The sequence below is a fragment of the Larus michahellis genome, chromosome 2 (assembly GCF_964199755.1).
Source record: "Larus michahellis chromosome 2, bLarMic1.1, whole genome shotgun sequence".
NCBI classification, from domain to species: domain Eukaryota; kingdom Metazoa; phylum Chordata; class Aves; order Charadriiformes; family Laridae; genus Larus; species Larus michahellis.
In genome coordinates, this window is record NC_133897.1 from 34,881,953 (window position 1) to 34,900,410 (window position 18,458).

Here is an 18,458-nt window from a genome sequence, read left to right on the forward strand (position 1 = left end):
CCTTGGCAATCTGGAGAGCTCAGGACCTGTTCCTCAGTGGGGTTTCTCTGCTCTCAGAGCTGCTCACGGGAGCAGCCTCTCCCACAAGCCCCCTTCTGACTTTTAGCCTTTAACCATAGCCTTAATGGTAGCCATTCTGAAAGCTTCACTGAGGCTCCAAGATTTGTGGCTGAACTGCTGAGGAGGCAGGGGACATGTCAGTGACTGGGTTTTCCACAGAGTTTTTGGACATACCTTCTCTTTACTCCGCTTTGGACAAAGTAGGAATTTTGAAGACTTCTACAACTTAGGCGTGGTGCGCTCTACCTAGATTGTCTTTGTCCTCAGCAGCGTTTAAGGTGTACAGCTTGTGGTTTGGCTTCTGCCCTTGAATTGTTTTCTCATCTTTCTCAGCTTCTTGTGCATGTCTCCATATCTAAACGGGGCTGTCAGAGAAAGTTTTCCTCACTGTGCCTTCTTTGAAAATTGCAATGAATCAGAGGGCTTCATCAGTGAACAGCTGATGAGGAGAGCTTTTTTTATTTTTTGGGCAGACAGCAACAAGTTAGCGTCTGTAGCGCAAAGATAAACAGAGCGTTTCTGAGCCTGGTCGGATGCAGTCACATTCCTCTGCCCCTTTCCAGTGTCGAGTAGTCAGGGCTATTTCTTGGTGAACTTGCCAGTCCTCAGATACTCCCAGGAACTGTCCTGCTGTAAGCTTTAAATACGGTACCCTTGCAGCTTCTGCAAGGTATATGCAAAACACAAACCCCAGAGACGCATTTCCCTTCCAGAACCACCATTCTGATGGCAATTGTTATCATTTGTAAATATTTCTTCATGTGTGTGTAAGTGTGTGTCTGCACATTCCATCCAAATTAACTTCTCCTCAGCATCAAGAAGTTCATCTCTGACTGCTAAATAGCCTGTCGGACCAAATTATATAAATAGATGCAAGATATATACAGATGTAGTCTCACATACCTTTTTTGTATATATTTAAAATGGCATTCCTCTCCTAATTTCTCATGCATTGCAGGATCTTCCTTTAAAATTCCTATACGTATCCCAATTTCTGTTAATAGTTAGGCTGCTATCATGTTGAAACCGCGACTTGAAGCGTTCGCCAGTGTTCAATCTCCTTGAGTCTTTGTGCTTTTGTCTTTTTTGGCTGCTGCCTTGCACATTAAACCTAAAGCATGGAAAACGGACACAGCAACTTACACAGGGACTCTTCCCCCTGTACTCGGCACTGGTGAGGCCCCACCTCGAGTACTGGGTTCAGTTTTGGGCCCCTCGCTACAAGAGGGACATTGAGGTGTTGGAGTGTGTCCAGGGAAGGGCTACAAAGCTGGTGAGGGGTCTGGAGGACAAACCTTATGAAGAACGACTGAGGGAGCTGGGGTTGTTTAGCCTGGAGAAGAGGAGGCTGAGGGGAGACCTTATCACCCTCTACAGCTACCTGAAAGGAGGTTGTAGAGAGATGAGGGCTGACCTCTTCTCCCTGGTGACAAGTGATAGGACGAGAGGGAACGGGTTCAAGTTACGTCAGGGGAGGTTTAGATTGGATATTAGGAGACATTTTTTCACTGAAAGGGTTATTAAACATTGGAATAGGCTGCCCAGGGAGGTGGTGGATTCACCATCCCTGGAGGTGTTTAAAAAAAGGGTAGATGGGGCACTTAGGGACATGGTTTAGAAGTGGCTTTTGTCAGGGTAGGTTAATGGTTGGACTTAATGATCTTAAAGGTGCCTTCCAACCTCAGCAATTCTATGATTCTATGATTCTATGATTCTTGGTTCACAAATAGGTTCTAATCGTGATGTTAAACATAATAAACGAATATTTCTTTAGTCAATTTATTCCTCGTGCCTTTGAAAGTGAGGCCTTGCTTTTTAAAAAGGAAAGAAGCATTAGGTCAAAAGAAAGAAAAGATAATGTATCAGACTGATCGTTTTGCAAAGAAAAAAAAAGTGGCATTCTCAGAAGGAAGATTTATTGTCATATGACAGACTGAGAGCGTTTCATGCTGCCTAAAAAGAAAACCAAGTAGATTAATTTCCAGACCAAAAAAAAAAAAAAAAAAAAAAGAAAGAAAGAAACTTCAGTTTCAACAATTTTGTCCAAGGTTCAATTCTTTGAAATTGCTGGGCCCTTGTGGTTCAGCTGCAGATTATATTAGGAGTGAACATGCTGTGCATCTTTGAATATCAAGTCCATAAGGTCCCCTTTGAGATCAGATATATAACAGATTAGGAATGTTAATGTAATATGTGTTATATTCCTTCTTCGAAAAAAAAAAAAGTTATCTTACAGAACCTGTTTGGCAAGCCAAAACATAAGAATCTTTATTTATTGTCTTAGCTGATGTTCCCTCTTAGATCACAAAGAATTTATGCTAGCAACTATTGTGGATTATTCTTACATTTTCTATTTATCCCCTTTTCACTCACCAAAGTAATAGTTTGGATTTGAACTACCTGAAAATAATGCAATGTAGAATTCACTGTAAATTCCTGTACTACCCAAGAATTTTGCTTCTCTAGTTAGCTGGCTTTCTGTCAAGTGTATTAACATACTCAGTTATTTTTGAGGGTAAAAAAAAGAAAAGGAAAATCTAATAAATGGCTGTCAACATCACTTGAAATGTCTTGAAGGAAATTGTGTTACTGAGTTTAATTGCTGTCATTTAAACTATTTGATACACTTGGTGACCTAGTTCCTATGGAATTCAAGTTCTTTTACCTTGCCAAATTTCACTGCCTACTTGGTCAGTGCCCAGTTACTGCTGCTTTCCTCGGCCAACGCAGGTGCTTGCCAACACGGTGAAGTCTGCAGTGTCCTTTGAACCAGCGAGATAAGGGAATTGTTTTTCCTGGGCACACTTTGGCAAAGAAGAGAGTATTATAATTGTGCTATGATTACAACACCTAGGTTATTGAAGTTTTATTGGATATAAAATTTATAGTCAATTTATACACAGCTACTCCTGAAGTCACCGGTATCGCATACCTGAAGTCTTGCTAATTCTAAGGATTATTGCATGAGGGAATTGCTTGAAGAATCCTTTTTTTTTTTGGAACTGGAATCTTTTTGAGATGTTCCTTGGAATGATATTTTTCGCCTCCCCAGGGTGCCTCCCTAAAAGACATTAAAATATGATTTAATTTACAGTATTCACAAAGAATGTGAGCGGCACTGTGCCTTCCTTACCTTAGGGATACAGAAGTGATGAGTGCTCTCACAGCACCAGAACCGTGTTCTGACAAGAGTACTTACTTTTTATACCAGTCTTCCATGAGAAGAGACAGATTTTTTCAGACCTAGAGTCCATCTAGCCCTGTGTAGCTGTCTCCAACGGTGGAGTGTACGTAACTCCCCTGAGTTTCCCCCCAGTCATTTTTCAGCTTAGGGAATTTTCTACATCTTATTAGTCTGTTTAATCAGTAACCCTCACTTTCAGGTATGTGCCATTGAACTTAAAAAAAAAATAAAAATCCACCAAGTTTGGAACTGCTGCATGAAAACCTGCTTCCTTTTGTTTTGAACCCAGCACTTTGCTTGGTGGCACACAGCCACCTGCATTCAGCGTGGACACTAAGCCCCAGACTCTCTTCTGTAGATCTTGTCACATCTCCCCAAGTCGCCTTTCCCAGACTGCAGAATCCAAGGTCATTCTTTATACCAAAGCCTTTTCTTATCTTTGATCATCTTTGCTGCCCTTTTCTGACTCTCACCATCATCCTTCTTCCCTTCCTTAAGGATGAGGGAGTAGAAATAGTTTGAATATTCAAAATGTAGATGAACCACCCATTTACATAGGGACTTGATGATGTGAGTCTTTTCCTATTGCTTTTATAATACTATTATAATTTATTTATTTCCTAAAGTTTGTATGGCTTAATTTGATGCAGAATTTTTAATTCCTTAACAGAGGTCTTATACCGAATTACCATCCTATCATGTTTAGCTCTGAAACCGCTGCATGAAGGAAAGCTGATCACTCACAGCTATCTTGAATGCAAATACCAGCGGTTTGGTTCACCTTTGGGTCTCTCTCTTCTTCATAGCTTCTGCTTAGTCTGCAAGTATCACCATTCCTACAGAAGCAGAAATCTCCTCCAGATAGTACCCTCCTAGCACTACAGCTCTGCCTTTCTACTTCTCTATCCAGTCCTGCACAGGGTATGGCGAATGTTTCAGAGAACGTTCCCACCAAAGTCCTGGTCTCCAGGTTTTTTTTCAGAGAAAAAAGTTTTGCCTCTAGAATTTCCTACCTTCCCTCTTCTCTATGTGGTTGATACTCACCTTAATACTGCTTCTGCCTCTGAGGTTTACCAGCTTTGCATTAAGTAGGCAAATTGTATGTTTGTATGTCTGAACTCCTGTACATTTCTTTGCTGGATGAGAACATCTTCCCCCTCTTCCCTTCCTGCTGGACATCCTGATTCCAGAAGGGCACTCACATTAAGAGAGGGCACATATGTATAATCCCGCTAAGAGAAACCTGTTGCAGTAGTCATGTTTCCTTTCACTTGCCCGTATGACATTCCTGGATATCTCCTCTGTCAGCCTAGGTCTCAGCAGAAGAAAATTTTTTTTTTTTAAGACTAAACTGTTCAGCAACCTCAATGCGTCCTCAGTGAACATCTCCATTAATCTACTTCCCTCTGGGTCAGCTATCCTACCCCTATATCCATACACAAATCTGCTGGCTTCCCCACAGGGCAAGCACTTTTATAAGTCTCTCCCTGCAGGAAAAGTATTGCCAGTGTTCTTCCTTCCTTTCACCTTTGTGAGTAGGTGCAAGAGCAATTCCTAAAGGACTGTCTTTTGCCAGATGCTCCTTATTCCATTAACCTCCCACAGCACAAAAACCAGAAAGCCACCAACCTCTTCTGCTCCCGTCTCTCTGCAGGAGTGAAAAATATTGTCCACTTCTTACTTACTTCTTAGACTGCTACTCACTCTGTGCTAGAGCTGGCCTTCACAGAGGAAGGCATCCTCGCCTTGCCTCTGCCTTCATACCTGTGGCTGGCCGGCCTCCTCCTACCCATCCCTCTCCAAACTTCCCCAGACTGAGTTGCTATTCTTGAATGTCCTTGGTTGGCTACTTGATTGGCTAATTAGCACCTTGGCTATATACAGAGGGTTCTTGAAAAGGGAATTTTTCTTAAACGTGATATTGAATTAGTCCTACAACCCGCAGAGTTGTGAGAGGGATGCGGAAACGAATTTTATTTAAGGAGATCATAAGATTCACAACTTGAAAGGATTGCAATACTTTTAATTTTCCTGTAAAATAACTAAGTTCTTTAACTCCTAGATCAGCCTGTTACTTCTTTTTAGCTTGTCTACCTACTAGCCAGTCTACAACTTCCCACAATGGGAAAAGTACCTATAAGATCACAACAATTGCTCAGCAAATGTGCTGCCTCCTGGATAAATTTCTCTGTCCATTCCTCATGCTTCATAGCACAGGTCCTTCGGTGTCTAAGCCTGATTTCCTGCGGATTGATTCAGCACCCTTTGGGGTCTATCCCTTCCTATCTTCAGAACTTCTGCAAAAGTATTTTTCTGGGAGGGGGGAAACAAAAAAACCCCAACTTTGATCTGTGGTTGGGTAACTTAGATCCAAACTCAGTAGATCTTAGAGAAAGAGTCTAGAAAGGCTTCCAGGTTTGGGGGCCAGAGTTAAGGGATTATGTCTGAGCCGCATAGGAGATGAAGTTTTTATATATGGGCCCTAAACTCTCCTGCTGTAAAATATATCATCTGTTAACCAGGTCATTTGCTAAGTGAGGCTCCCTGATTTATAAGCTAATTTTTAATTAGGCACAACTATGTCAAAGGGAAGGATTGTTTCTAAGACAAAAAATAAAATGAGACAGAAACAAGGGTGCATCTGAAAACAGTCAAAACAAGGATTATCATGTCCTCTACTATGGTGACTATCACCTTAAAAATGGTCTTTTGAGGGTGGGAAATCCTTATTTCACTCCTAGGCTTTGTTCAAAGTCTAAAGTTCTGAACTTAAAAATTTTGGCAGAGATTCCTCCAACTTTTGGCACAGTACAGGCCCAAATGCACTCCTACATTTGTTGAATCCCAAAAAGTGGAAAATTAAAAAACAAGAAAAGACTACTGGGATAACTCCGAGAGTAAGAGTCAGCAAGGCAGAAATATATTAAGATATTTTCCACGGTATGAATCTCTAAGGCTTTTCCCCATGGGGTGAGCATTTGGATTAAGGTAGACATCTTGACAGGCTGGAGGAATAGGCCGACAGGAGCCTCATGAAATTCAGCAAGCATAAATGCCAAGTCCTCCAACTGGGGCAGAGTAACCCCTTGCACCGATCCAGGCCAGGATCTGCCTTGTTGGAGAGCAGCTCCGCTGGAAAAGATCTGTGAGTCCTGGTGGACACAAGCTGAACGTGAGACAGCAGGGGGCCCTGGCACCCAAGCAAGCCAACAGCATCCTGGGCTCTATTAACAGGAGTATAGCGAGTAAAATGATGGAAGTGACTGTCCGCCTTTATTTAGCACTCATTAGACCACATCTAGATATTGCATGCACTTTTGGGGCCTCGGTACAAGGAAGACATTGAGAACCTTGAGCAAGTTCAGTGGGGAGCCACAGAGATGATTGGGGTTGCAGCATTTGCCCAGTGAAAAGAGGTCAAGGGAGCTAGGCTTGCTTAGCCTGGAAGGCAAGACGGCTTCAGGGCACCAAAGAGCAGCCTGCAAGGGAAGTTATCAAGAAGATGGAGCCAGCCTCTTCACTGAGGTCTATGGTGAGATAATGGACATAAGTTGAAACAGGAGATTGAGACTGCGTATAAGGAAGAATGTTCATTCTTAGGGTAATTCAGCATTGGAAGAGGTTGCTCAGAGAAGCTGCGGGGTCTCTCTCTTTCAGTGTTTTCAAAACCCAGCTGGACAAAGCCCTGAGCAAACCAGTTTGATGCAGTGTTGACTCTCCTTTGAGCAGGAGGTTGGACTAGAGACCTTACAAGGACCTTTCCAAATTGAATAGGTCTGTGAGTCTGTGATAAATGTGGAGTCTGGTTAACTCTCAAGAAGACATTGTTTTTTCCTTCCTTATTACCTGCATTTACTTCAAGAAGCTTGCTGTGTGCAACTGGCAAGCTGTACTACTAGCAACATTTTACTAAGAATCTGCTGGGAAGGAAAAGCTGCAATTTTCAAACTCCTTTACAAAGCAGACAGATCTTCTTTAGTGAAGAAGGAAACTCAATACAGTGAAATTTATAGCATGCGTTGATTTTCGAATGTGTATTTCTCATCTGGCCATGGAAGAGTTTTGCCATCTAAAGCAAGGGACTGTATTCTGCTCTGAGGCATATACAAATCCCCTTAGCTTCAATGGGAATAACACACACATAGCTGAGGGCATGGTTTGGCCCAGGGTCAATAGCCTCCTAAAAGCTTTTTTCCTACATTTTTTTTGTTTCTTGCAGTATTCATCTTTTTTCCTTTCCAAAGGTTCTGATGTCATTCCTGTTGCTGCACTTATAGAGTTCAATTTAGTGGGAACATCTTTGAAGTCTAATTAGATTTCTTGAGAAAGACTCACAAGATTGCTTCAGGCCAAAACTGTCACGCAGCGGTATTAGACCAAATATTATGCAATTGTTCTGTAATTCATGCTCTCTTCCCACTCATGAGTTGGGTTTGAAAAGCTTGTGGGATATATATGACATATCAGAGAAGTGCCAAATATTCTTCATATAGTCCATTCTCATATTTCCTATGGAAAATGCCCCTTCTCGCAGTCTTCCCCTTCCCACAGTAAGCTGAAGTTTATCCATTACACCAGGGTAACATCATCCTTGTCCACGAAGTTGCAAAGCATAGCTTGGTTCACTGCAATTTAGGAATACTGTGAAGGGTATTGTTAATTTGTAGAGAACTTACAGGCGATATATTGCATGTGTATGAGAAACTTCACAACAGAGCGATGTCCACCGTATGCCAGCGATGCATGGAGTACCAGTGTAGAAAATTTTCTGTACAGTGTCAACATTGGCCAGAAGTGGAGACTGCCACAAGGCATAAGAAAATAACAACACAGGACAAAATGCACTTAGACTTTATCTCACCAGGGCTGGTTCCATGGTGATAGTACCTGTGACCTTCCCAAGGAAAGCCTCGCCTGTACATGAGATCTGTTATGACTGCAGCATCCAAGGCCAGGTATAGACTGCATCCATAGAGCTAGCAAGATAAAATATTATACAAAAACAGAGTTCTGGCATCGATGCCCTTTTTCTAGATATGTGTAAGTGATTATGCAGAATTATTCACGTACAACTATAAAAACTTGAAAATTGAACCTGACAGCCATTCTGAACCAGTCCTGGCCTTGTCCATCTGCCAATATGTTGGCAGTGGGTGTGAAATGGGGTCTGATTTGCCTTTGGAGGCAGGGGCAGGGGGCAGGGAGAGGAGGGGATGAGTTTGCACATGCACATGCCCATGGTTTGCTCGGGTGGCCCCTCACAAGGCTCGCTGGGAAGTGCTGGGGCGTGGGGAGAGATGCTGTATCCCACCTTCTAGCATCTCAGCACTTCCCTCATGCCCAACAAGCAATTGCCTCTGCTGTGCAGCGCAGAAGGGAACGCAGCATGGACTGCTTTTACTCTACAGCAACATCTTGTTTACAACTGCAACGTTTTCAGCCCGGAAGATCCTGAAGCGTATTTACAAACTAAGCTAAGATTTACTCTTAGTAACTTACTGTTAAGCCATATTCTGTCTTCAGTGGACTAACAATAGCAAAGCGTGTGTCAGGCTTGTCCCGAGCCGTGACTGTCTCTACGGGCTGAGCTCAGCCATGTTCATCTTGAAACACCATGGCCACCTAACACAGCCTAATGCTGCTGCGCTTAAGGAGGGGGTGCTATGAAAAAAGGCTCTCCTGGCTGAATTGTGGCAAGAATATAACTAGAGAAATTGTAATGCCACAAGATGAAATATCGGTGATGCTCTGGCTTCAACCGTCCAGCAGCTGAGCAGAGAGCAAGGGACCTCGGTGCTGGTGGCAAGTGCTTGGTTTATGTCTCCTCAGCACTTGCCCCCACTGCTCTGCCAGGGACCCCAGGGCCACCTCCTCCCAAACCCTCACTTTCCTTGGAGGTTTCTCACTGAGGGACCAAGCAGGCATGACCCTATTAAGATATGAGGAGCCTGTAGCCCATGGTTGTGTGACCACAAGTGATTATTAACACGCACTGAACAGACTAGGGAAAAACAGTTGAGTTTTCCATGTAAAAAACCTTGAAGTGATGCAACAGAAACCATAAAATGCGTATGCGTGTTGCTCAAGGTCATACAGATATGTTTGTTCTTGTCTGTTTGTTTGTTTGGTTTTCCCCCTCTGGGCATCTATAATATTGGGATGCAGCAGTAACATTTTTCTTGTTAAACTGAGATCCTAAGGGGAAAACTCTTTTCATAAATTTTTGAGGTGAAAACAACTGCAGGGATGCCTATAACTGAGGGAGAGACTTAAGCCCTTAACTGCTGACTGATAGTTTATAAAAAAAGTTTGGCAGGCAAAAGTATGATTATGAGAAAGCTTAATCCACTGTCAAATATTTTATTGCGTTTCAGAATCAAATTGCAGGCTCCAAGCTATTTTAAATATTAAACAGAGGGATATAACAGAGAGATTCTATAAACAAGGCAGAATGTAATGCCACTCACAGTAACTTTAGGAAGGCACTCTGATGCTTCAGCAGTGAAGGTAGATTGATTTCATAGGGAAAAAAAAGGAAAAGACACTAGATATATGTATATTTTTATTAATGGTTTTCTTTTCCTGTCAAAAAATTGATTGACAGTCTAAAGTGAAACTGCAGTAATGTTTATATTTCAAAGAAAGAAGATTCCTCAATCTGGTGTTAATTTCCCATTTTATGAAATAAAAATGTCAACAATGAGGCTAAAGAAAAGTAGTGTTGAGTTTAACTTAACTTTTGCATCTGTGCCTTGTCTGATGTTTTGAGATTGCTTTTTAACTTGTTTAACACAAGAAGAAAGGTAGAAGTCCTAGATTAAACCAGAAACTGAATATATTTCCAAAAATATGCATAATTACCTTGATTTCTAAAGGATGTACAAAACATTCTTTAAAATAAATTCTAAACCAACCCAGAGTCATTTAATCTTCCTTGAAATTCAAGATATAGTAGAGTATATACCTGTAGGAATTGGAACTAACAAAAAATAGTTACAATTAAATTTGCATTGTTTAAAGTTAAAATAAACCAGACCAGCTTTTGGTTACTTTATGGGCTATATATTTGTAGAAATACATGTCATCAACTTACTGTCTTATATTTTCCCAGATTTTCAAGCATGAGTGCAACAGCTACATCTGACAATACTTCATCTCTGCAAGTACTCCTGGCTAATGGGTCAACACATATTTCCTTGGGCAGGGTCTGCAGGGTGAGACTTAGAGAGGTGACCGATGACCCACATCTTTATCAGCAGGTCGTGATGATGGCAAACCACATGGTTACAGTCCATGATATTTCCTTTCTTTAGTGAATATGAGGAAGTTTAAAATCCCAGAAGATACCTGGAGGTGGGGTGGTATTTTAAAAAAAAAAAAAACAAAACCAAAAAACAAACACAACTTTTTTTTCTTACAACTTCATCCTGCAATAGGTTATGTGCTAACCTGGGAACAAAGGACACAAACTACTCCTGAGACCCATGTTCTCCATATTGGCAAGGTGCAGATTCTGATGTCTGTGGTGCTCGCTTTGCACCAGGATAGTAAAAGGGAAGGGCGAAATCTGGCAGGACTTGAGTCAATAGCAGATCTCTTATGTCAATAACATTGTGCTTTCATCAGGTTTACAAGAAACTCAGTGTTCCAACCTGGGAAGGTAGCCACCTTTGGGACAGGTCATACTGGTTTCCTTTGCGTTCTTTTGTCAGCGGTGTCAGAAGACCCCTTTGTGCCTCCAGCCAGGATGTATGGCTTGTTCACGTGTAAGCTGTGCAGCACTCACCTGACATTTTGGCATTGCAGGAAAGGCAATAGTAGTGTGCCATGAGTAAGGCTCTCTCCCCTCCTGGGAAGCAGCTTGCTTGTTTCAGGTGGACATGTGCCATCTGGGTGACCAGGAGAACATAGCTTCAGAGCAAAACATGAGAGACATCGGCTTGCCAATACGGATGCCTCATAAGCTTCCTATGGGTGCCATATTTACATCCCACAAAGCTATCACACAATTAAGTCTTCACGTGTCAGATTAGCACATCACAAAAAATATTAACTATCCCAAATACATTGCCCAACACTTTTATTTTATAACATATTCCAATTCTTAGTCCATAGTCACAGTCCTTCTCTTAGGCAGCAGTAGGAGACCTGCAGTGCATTTCTTCTAGTGGACTCATGCCCGTGAATGTTACATTCAGCTGTTATTTTTTTGACAGGTAACAACTATGATAGTTAAGGAAAAACAAACTGTTAAAACATTAAAAAGTGAGATTCATCTAAGCATCGCTCTAATGTTAGTCTAAATGCCATTTATAAAACTGGAGTTATGCCATAATGAATCAGGCCTCAAAGCTATGCGCTGTAAACAGATTGTTGTAACCAAATACAAGTTTTAATTCACACGAAGGGATCTGTTGCTGTTTGTGGGTTGCAGGATCAGTAAAGATTTGAGAATAAATTAGGGGCCTACAGTGTATTTATTCTATGGGGTCTATTCTCTTGACAATTACTTTAAATTCTTTATGAGAAATAAACACTGCATGTGCAGAATGGAAGGCTTTTATCCACAAAGCTTTAATTTCAGAGACAGCAAAAAACTGCTGATTTTGCCTGTGGATTCAGTAGGTCCAAATAACTCCGTGTGTACCTTTACCTCCATTCAAAGTGAGGTTATTGGTTATACTGCAGGAGCAGCCAAGGTCCTGGTTACTCACCCATTGTGCCATGGGCAACGTAAGCCCCCCCAAAAAAGACTGTCCTCAGCCTGGGCATCCACTGAAGCCAGGATGGTCTGTTTGGGATGCTGTGGACAGGAGGAGCATTGGTTTGGGAGCATCTGGTGGTCACCCCAGAGTGACAGAGTGGGAACCCACTCTCCATCTTTGCGTAGGGCCAAGCAGTTGGGCACAGATGACTGTGGAGCAGCAGGGGGGGCAGGAGGGTAGAGGGCTAGGTAGGACCCACCCAGTCAAAAAGCCCCTGGTTGGACCTCTCTGACCTATCATGCTTTCCTCCCTGCCCTCTGCAGCAGATTTATAAATCAGGAGGGGGATGAGAGCAGCAGTGCCAGGGGGCCGGGGCCAGTGAGGGCCTGCCCTCTCTATTAGTGTATCATACTCCTCTTCTTCTCTTTTTTCTGTATTTTAGATGCTCTGAGGAGAAAAAATTAAGATCCCTAACTCATATGCCTTCTATGGGTGAGCCAGCTTGTGCGCTGGAGACTGGTGGTATGACAGGACTTCCCTTCTCCTTACAGAAAAGTGAGCTCTTCTTTTATGCTCGTGCCTTGGGTTTGTGTAGGAGTCTTTGGTAATATTAAGTACAGGCTTTTTTTCAGTTTCATCCAGCGGTTTTAGGTCTCAGGGGTACTACTCATTTCCCCGTCAAGGGGATCCCTCCTCCACACATGAACTGGTCAGCTATTCATACAAATAGTGTTTATTCTTCTGTTTTTGAATTATGCCTATTAAAGAATTTGCTTTGCTGCGAGAGCGGCGTCCCTGGGATTTGGAACTGGCCACATGCCACTGTTTCCACATGCAAACCCTTGGAGCTAGTATCAGCCTTTCCATCACAGCTTTGGCCTTCTACAGCCTTCACAGGTCTTGTTACTTATTTATTTCTTTGTTTTTTGATGTGCGTCTGAAACCAGGCATCTTTAAAACAAGTAAAAAAAGCATGAGTGGTGGATCCGATGAAGTCTGGTTGCTCTCCATCCTCCAGAAGCCTCCCCATTGTTCCCTGATAACCCCAGCACCCTCTTCCCATGTCCCCGTTTGTCTGGTTGGCAGAGCAGATGTTGAAGTAATGCATACACTGATCGGTAGGCTGCTGTGCTGACAGGCCAGCAACAGCCAGCTTTCAGAAATGGTAAGGGGGCACTGCTGTTTCCATGTCTTTTGTCCCCAGGTACCATTTTGTTTCACCCCGAACTGGGAGAAATTTCTACATTTTAGAACTGTAGGCTGCTGTCATCTTTCAGAAGTTATTAAAGGCAAGTGGCCAACTCAAAAACAATGTGATCGTGCAAAACTCTTTCCTCTGTTTTTTTTTTTTATTGTTATTTTTTTAGAAAACCACAATAAAAGTTAAATCAGCAGTTCTTAAGCTTTTTTCTGTGGTTGATTTGGGCAAACAATGGTGCCCACCCACGTTGCGGTTGTCACTGGATTTATATCCGCCCATGAAAAAACAGTCAAAATCACAGCTGAAAATGGAGCTGGGGAGGAGAGGTCCCATATGAGCAACAGGCTACCAGTAAAGCCTATCAAAAGGACAGTGCTGCTGTTGCTGCGTGTTATTATTGTACTACCAAGGTTAAATATCATCTTTATATGACTGCTTTATTCTCGAAAAACTACTTGGTTAACTAGTAACATGTCTCACTGGAGGAAAACAACATATGTCATAGCCTTCCATGTTATGACTTATAGAAATCTTCCCTACTTTTCCTCAAGGGAGGAAAAAAGGTGTGGATCCAAAGAATGTCTGCAAGAAAAAAATCAGGTAATTACAGTACACCCAACACCATGAAACAGAGGCCTTGAAACAAAATAGGCAATGAGGTTCCAAAAAACTCAACTGGGAAGTTACAGACACTTCCATAATTTTAATGTTTAGACCTATTAACTATAATTTATTTTTAAAACAACAAGTATTTGATGAGGAAGTTTAATTTCATTTTATTAGACGTTTATACTTCTACATTTTTAGCAATTTTATTCTTTTTCTTTTTTTTTAACAAATTTGAAGACAGTGGAGCTGCTTAAACAGGAGAGAAAGCAAAGTTCAGTGTAGTGCCAATTGCTCTATCGGTTGTTTTGGTTGATTGATTTATTAAAATAGTAGTGTTTGTGAGACATCATTAATTGCGCAATGACAAACTGTACTTCCTACTTGGTGCATGACTTTGGTTTTCTAGTTTGGTTTATTACACTGTAAATAACTACCTTACATCTGGATTGATTTGTTTATTCACTTGCATCTGAAGAAAAAAACAACCCAGTTTTGCAATAGTTAAATAGAGCAATTGTGCCATCCAGTGGCTAGCTAGGTTAACTCCCTTCTTCTCCTTCCACGTTATCATTCGGTATTTCTTGTTTCTTATTCAAAAAATATGTAATTATTGTAATGTACAATGTTCATTCCACCGCTGCATCCCATTAATATATGTAATAAAAACATTAATTCTCTTCACCCTTTTTTTCTAATACCCTTCTCAAAGTGAAGGCCCAAAAGAAAAGAAAGATGTGCCATACATCCTTCTGGATCAATTAGAGATGTTACAGGTTACTACACACCTTATCATCAAATGTCATGGACCACTAACAACAGTGAGCCGAGAAAAACATAGCTCTTGACTCAACTTGCCTACTGTGCCCATGGACCATGGCAGAACCTTTGATGAAGTGTTCCCAATGTAACTTTTTGTAATAACAACCATAACTGAGCTTATAAATTGGTTCATGAAACATGCCTGTGACTGTTTGAAAGAGTCAGAGGGGACAGACAATATGACAAAATAATCCTACGGTATGATTACATTCTTATATGATCAGCCTCACTCATTTCACCACCATAATTTCTAAAGCAATTATCTGGAGCGCAAGGTGAGATCTGGTCCTTTTTGCCTGAGTCTGTACTGAGTAGATGGGAAATGCAGCCATGAGTCATGACTTCAAAAGGTCTCCTTATTTCCAAACCAAACTCTACTGTGATCACTTCTGAGGAAGAAGGACCTTCCCAATTGCAACGTTTTGTTGGTGAACCACAAGCCTGTTTGGGGAGAAAGCCTCATTATGCAAATTAACTTTCTGGCATCCATGTGAAGCCTCTCATTTGGACAAAAGCAACACATGGGAAAGAAAAAAAAACAAGAAGAAGGTGCTCATTGGAAGGGAAATGCAGGGGAAGAGGCTCAGACATGTATAATGCTGCACAGTTTGTACAGCTTTGAAGAAGGGAAATGGATTCTGAGACTCTATTCTGGCTCCTTTTGCTACTCCTGTGTTTTGAGGCCTTCCGTCACCCTGAAACAATAACCTTGTGCAGACAAAGTTGCGTATCCCAGGGCCCATCACCTTGAGAAAAAGTGGATTGTTAAAATAGAGTGGGGGCCTCATGCTGTGGGTACAGCTCATGAAGGAAGATCTCCCAGTCCCAGCATACAGTTACACCTTGGTTCTTGTACAAGAGACTTACACTCCCGTGACCCTGGCAGCGAAGGGGAGGGGAATGCCCAGCCACCCCTCTCTTAACTAATAGACTGCCCATTTATTTTCACTTGGGTCTAATTGCAGCTTTTCAGCTTCTTGGGGTCTGCATGCAGTCCAGCTGTGGAGTCCTTCCAGAAGCAGCATGTTGTGACCCCATGCAAAGCACCCGACTCCAGGTACAGCAGCCAATCCAGACCTCATTCTGGCATGTCCTCCCCATCTCCCTTCTCCACTACGTTCATAGAATCATAGAATCATAGAATCATTTAGGTTGGAAAAGACCCTTGGGATCATCGAGTCCAACCATCAACGCCACTCTACAAAGTTCTCCCCTACACCATATCCCCTAACACCACATCTAAATGACTCTTAAACACATTCAAGGATGGTGACTCCACCACCTCCCTGGGCAGCCTATTCCAGTGTCTGACCACTCTTTCTGTGAAGAATTTTTTCCTAATGTCCGGTCTAAACCTACCCTGCTGCAGCTTGAACCCATTCCCTCTTGTTCTATTGCTGATTACCTGTGAGAAGAGACCAGCACCAACCTCTCTACAATGTCATTTCAAGTAATTATAGAGAGTGTTGAGGTCTCCTCTCAGTCTCCTCTTCCTCAAACTAAACAGTCCCATCTCCTTCAATAGCTCTTTGTAAGATTTATTCTCGAGGCCCTTCACCAGCTTGTTGCCTTTCTCTGCACTTGCTCCAGCACCTTGATATCTCTCTCCTATTGAGGTGCCCAAAACTGGACACAATACTCAAGGTGTGGCCTTGAGTATTGAGACCCAGGCAGCTCTCCAGCCACACTTCCCCAAGCCTGTAGCGATGCATGGGGTTGTTGTGGCCCAAGAGCAGCACCTGGCACTTGACCTTGTTGAAGCTCATACCGTTAACGTTGGCCTATCGATCCAATCTATCCAAGTCTCTCTGTAGAGCCTCCCTATCCTCATGCAGATCAACACTCCTGCTTAACTTGGTGTCATCTGCAAACTTACTGATGATACACTCTATGTCCTTATCAAGATCATAAATAAAGATGTTAAACAGAAGTGGTCCCAACACTGAGCCCTGAGGAACACCACTTGTAATTCCCAACGTTGCTGTGACTCACTATATCTCAATGTGGTTCCTCAAGGATTAAGTATTTCCCAACATATTTTCTTGAAGACACGCAGCAACTTGCCCTCTGCCAAGAAGGACTTCCAGGGAAATCTCCGTGTAATGTGGTCCTGCCTTTTGGGGACATGAATCACTGCACATCGGTGCCTTATGTACTGCGCCACACTGTGCTATGAGAGACTAGTTAACACGCTGGTACAAAGACACAGGAAAGTTCTCCCCCAAGGAAACTCTTTGATCTAAACAAAATTGTATCTTGGCCTGAAGTTTAGAAGGTGTCTACCGATTTAGAGAGTCTTAGTTTCTAGAGGGCAAATCTAAGAGGTGCTTAAGACAACTTTTCTCCGGGGAAAAATCCAGCTTTTTCAAGGCTTCTTAAAAATTAGGCAGCAAAATCACTGGTCACTTTTGAAAGTGTTGTTTGAGATACTTTGTCCCTGATGCACACAGCTCATGTTTACAAAACACCATACCTCCACACCTGGAAAGAACATTCATGCTATTGTTTTGATTTTAGGTATCACCAGTTCTTCAAAAATGACGGGGGGGGGAGGGGTGATAAGGATAATTTATGTATAATATATACCATATTATTTATATTATGTTATGGTATGTAATGTTATGTTGTATCATATATTGTATTATGTTATCTTATGCTATGTTTATTATAGCATATTATTTATAATATAGACAAATCTATTCTGATAATAGAGATGAATAACAGCTAAATGCAGAAGTTTCCTCTAGTTGACTACTTTATTTTCTAAATTGTTATTATAAACTAATGCATTTCATAAAAAAACCCAAAACAGAAAACAAAGGCTAGCATCGAGGGGTCAGGAGGGATGGAGAAGCAAGAACTTCCCAGGCAAACTTTTCTCACCTTCTCAATGGTGAAACTCTAAGGAGACCAAATGACAATTTTGAATATTTCAAAAGAAAAAAAAAAATCCTCCCCAAGAGCAAGACCCAGCATCCTGAAGCAGATCAAGAATTCGCTGCTCCGGGGCCCCTTTCAAGAAGGAAAGTGCTGACAGTCATCACTATTTCACTCCCACCGAGCGTGTGTCTGCCGGGCAGACCTCTGCCGTCCCTCCTGCATGGATTCCATTGATCAAATCCAGCTGAAGTTGGGGCCAGGTGTGGCTACAGATTTGTGGCTGAGATCAGCATTGCTGCAATGACCAAGGTTCAGATCAAAGGAGAAAAATATTCAGTTTGAGCCCTCTTGAAGAAACATTATTGGATTTTTACTGAAGATTTTTCCCTGAATAGATGACCTAATGTGTTCTGGGAAAGCTTAACAGTTTCTTGCAGCCTAAATGAACACTTTATGGGTTTGTAGTAAACTGCAGTCCTCACATTTAGCACCAAGAGAAGAAAGCTTTATTAGTGCTTTAACATGGCTAATATTCTTGCCATGCAGTTAATGAGCCAAATGAAGAGAAGTGCTGGTAGGGTTATTTTTCCATTCTCATCATATTGCTAGGAGTGTTAGCGCAGCTTTTTGAGTCAAATCTGAACAGGAAGGAGATAAGGCCATGGTCATTAGCTAGAGCAAGTCTTCCTCTCAGAGACTGTTACAGTAGATTTTCAAATTGCCTGAACTCCTGAGCATTAGACTTGGTGGGGGAGATTTTTTTCAAAGGCATATCATGGGTTTTGGGGTTTTCAAAATTTCTCCGTGGTATCTATTAACCAGAAGAAATTCAAAGCTGGTCCCTCAGCGACACTTGGTGGTTTTCAAAACCTTACTGCTCTGTCGTGGAGCAGCTCGTTCATCTAGGTTCCTTAACTGTGATGAAGCCCCAGTGATTTCAAAGCAGCTGTGGTGAGACTTTTGCTACCTTTCAACAAGAACGTGCCACTAACACCCCAGA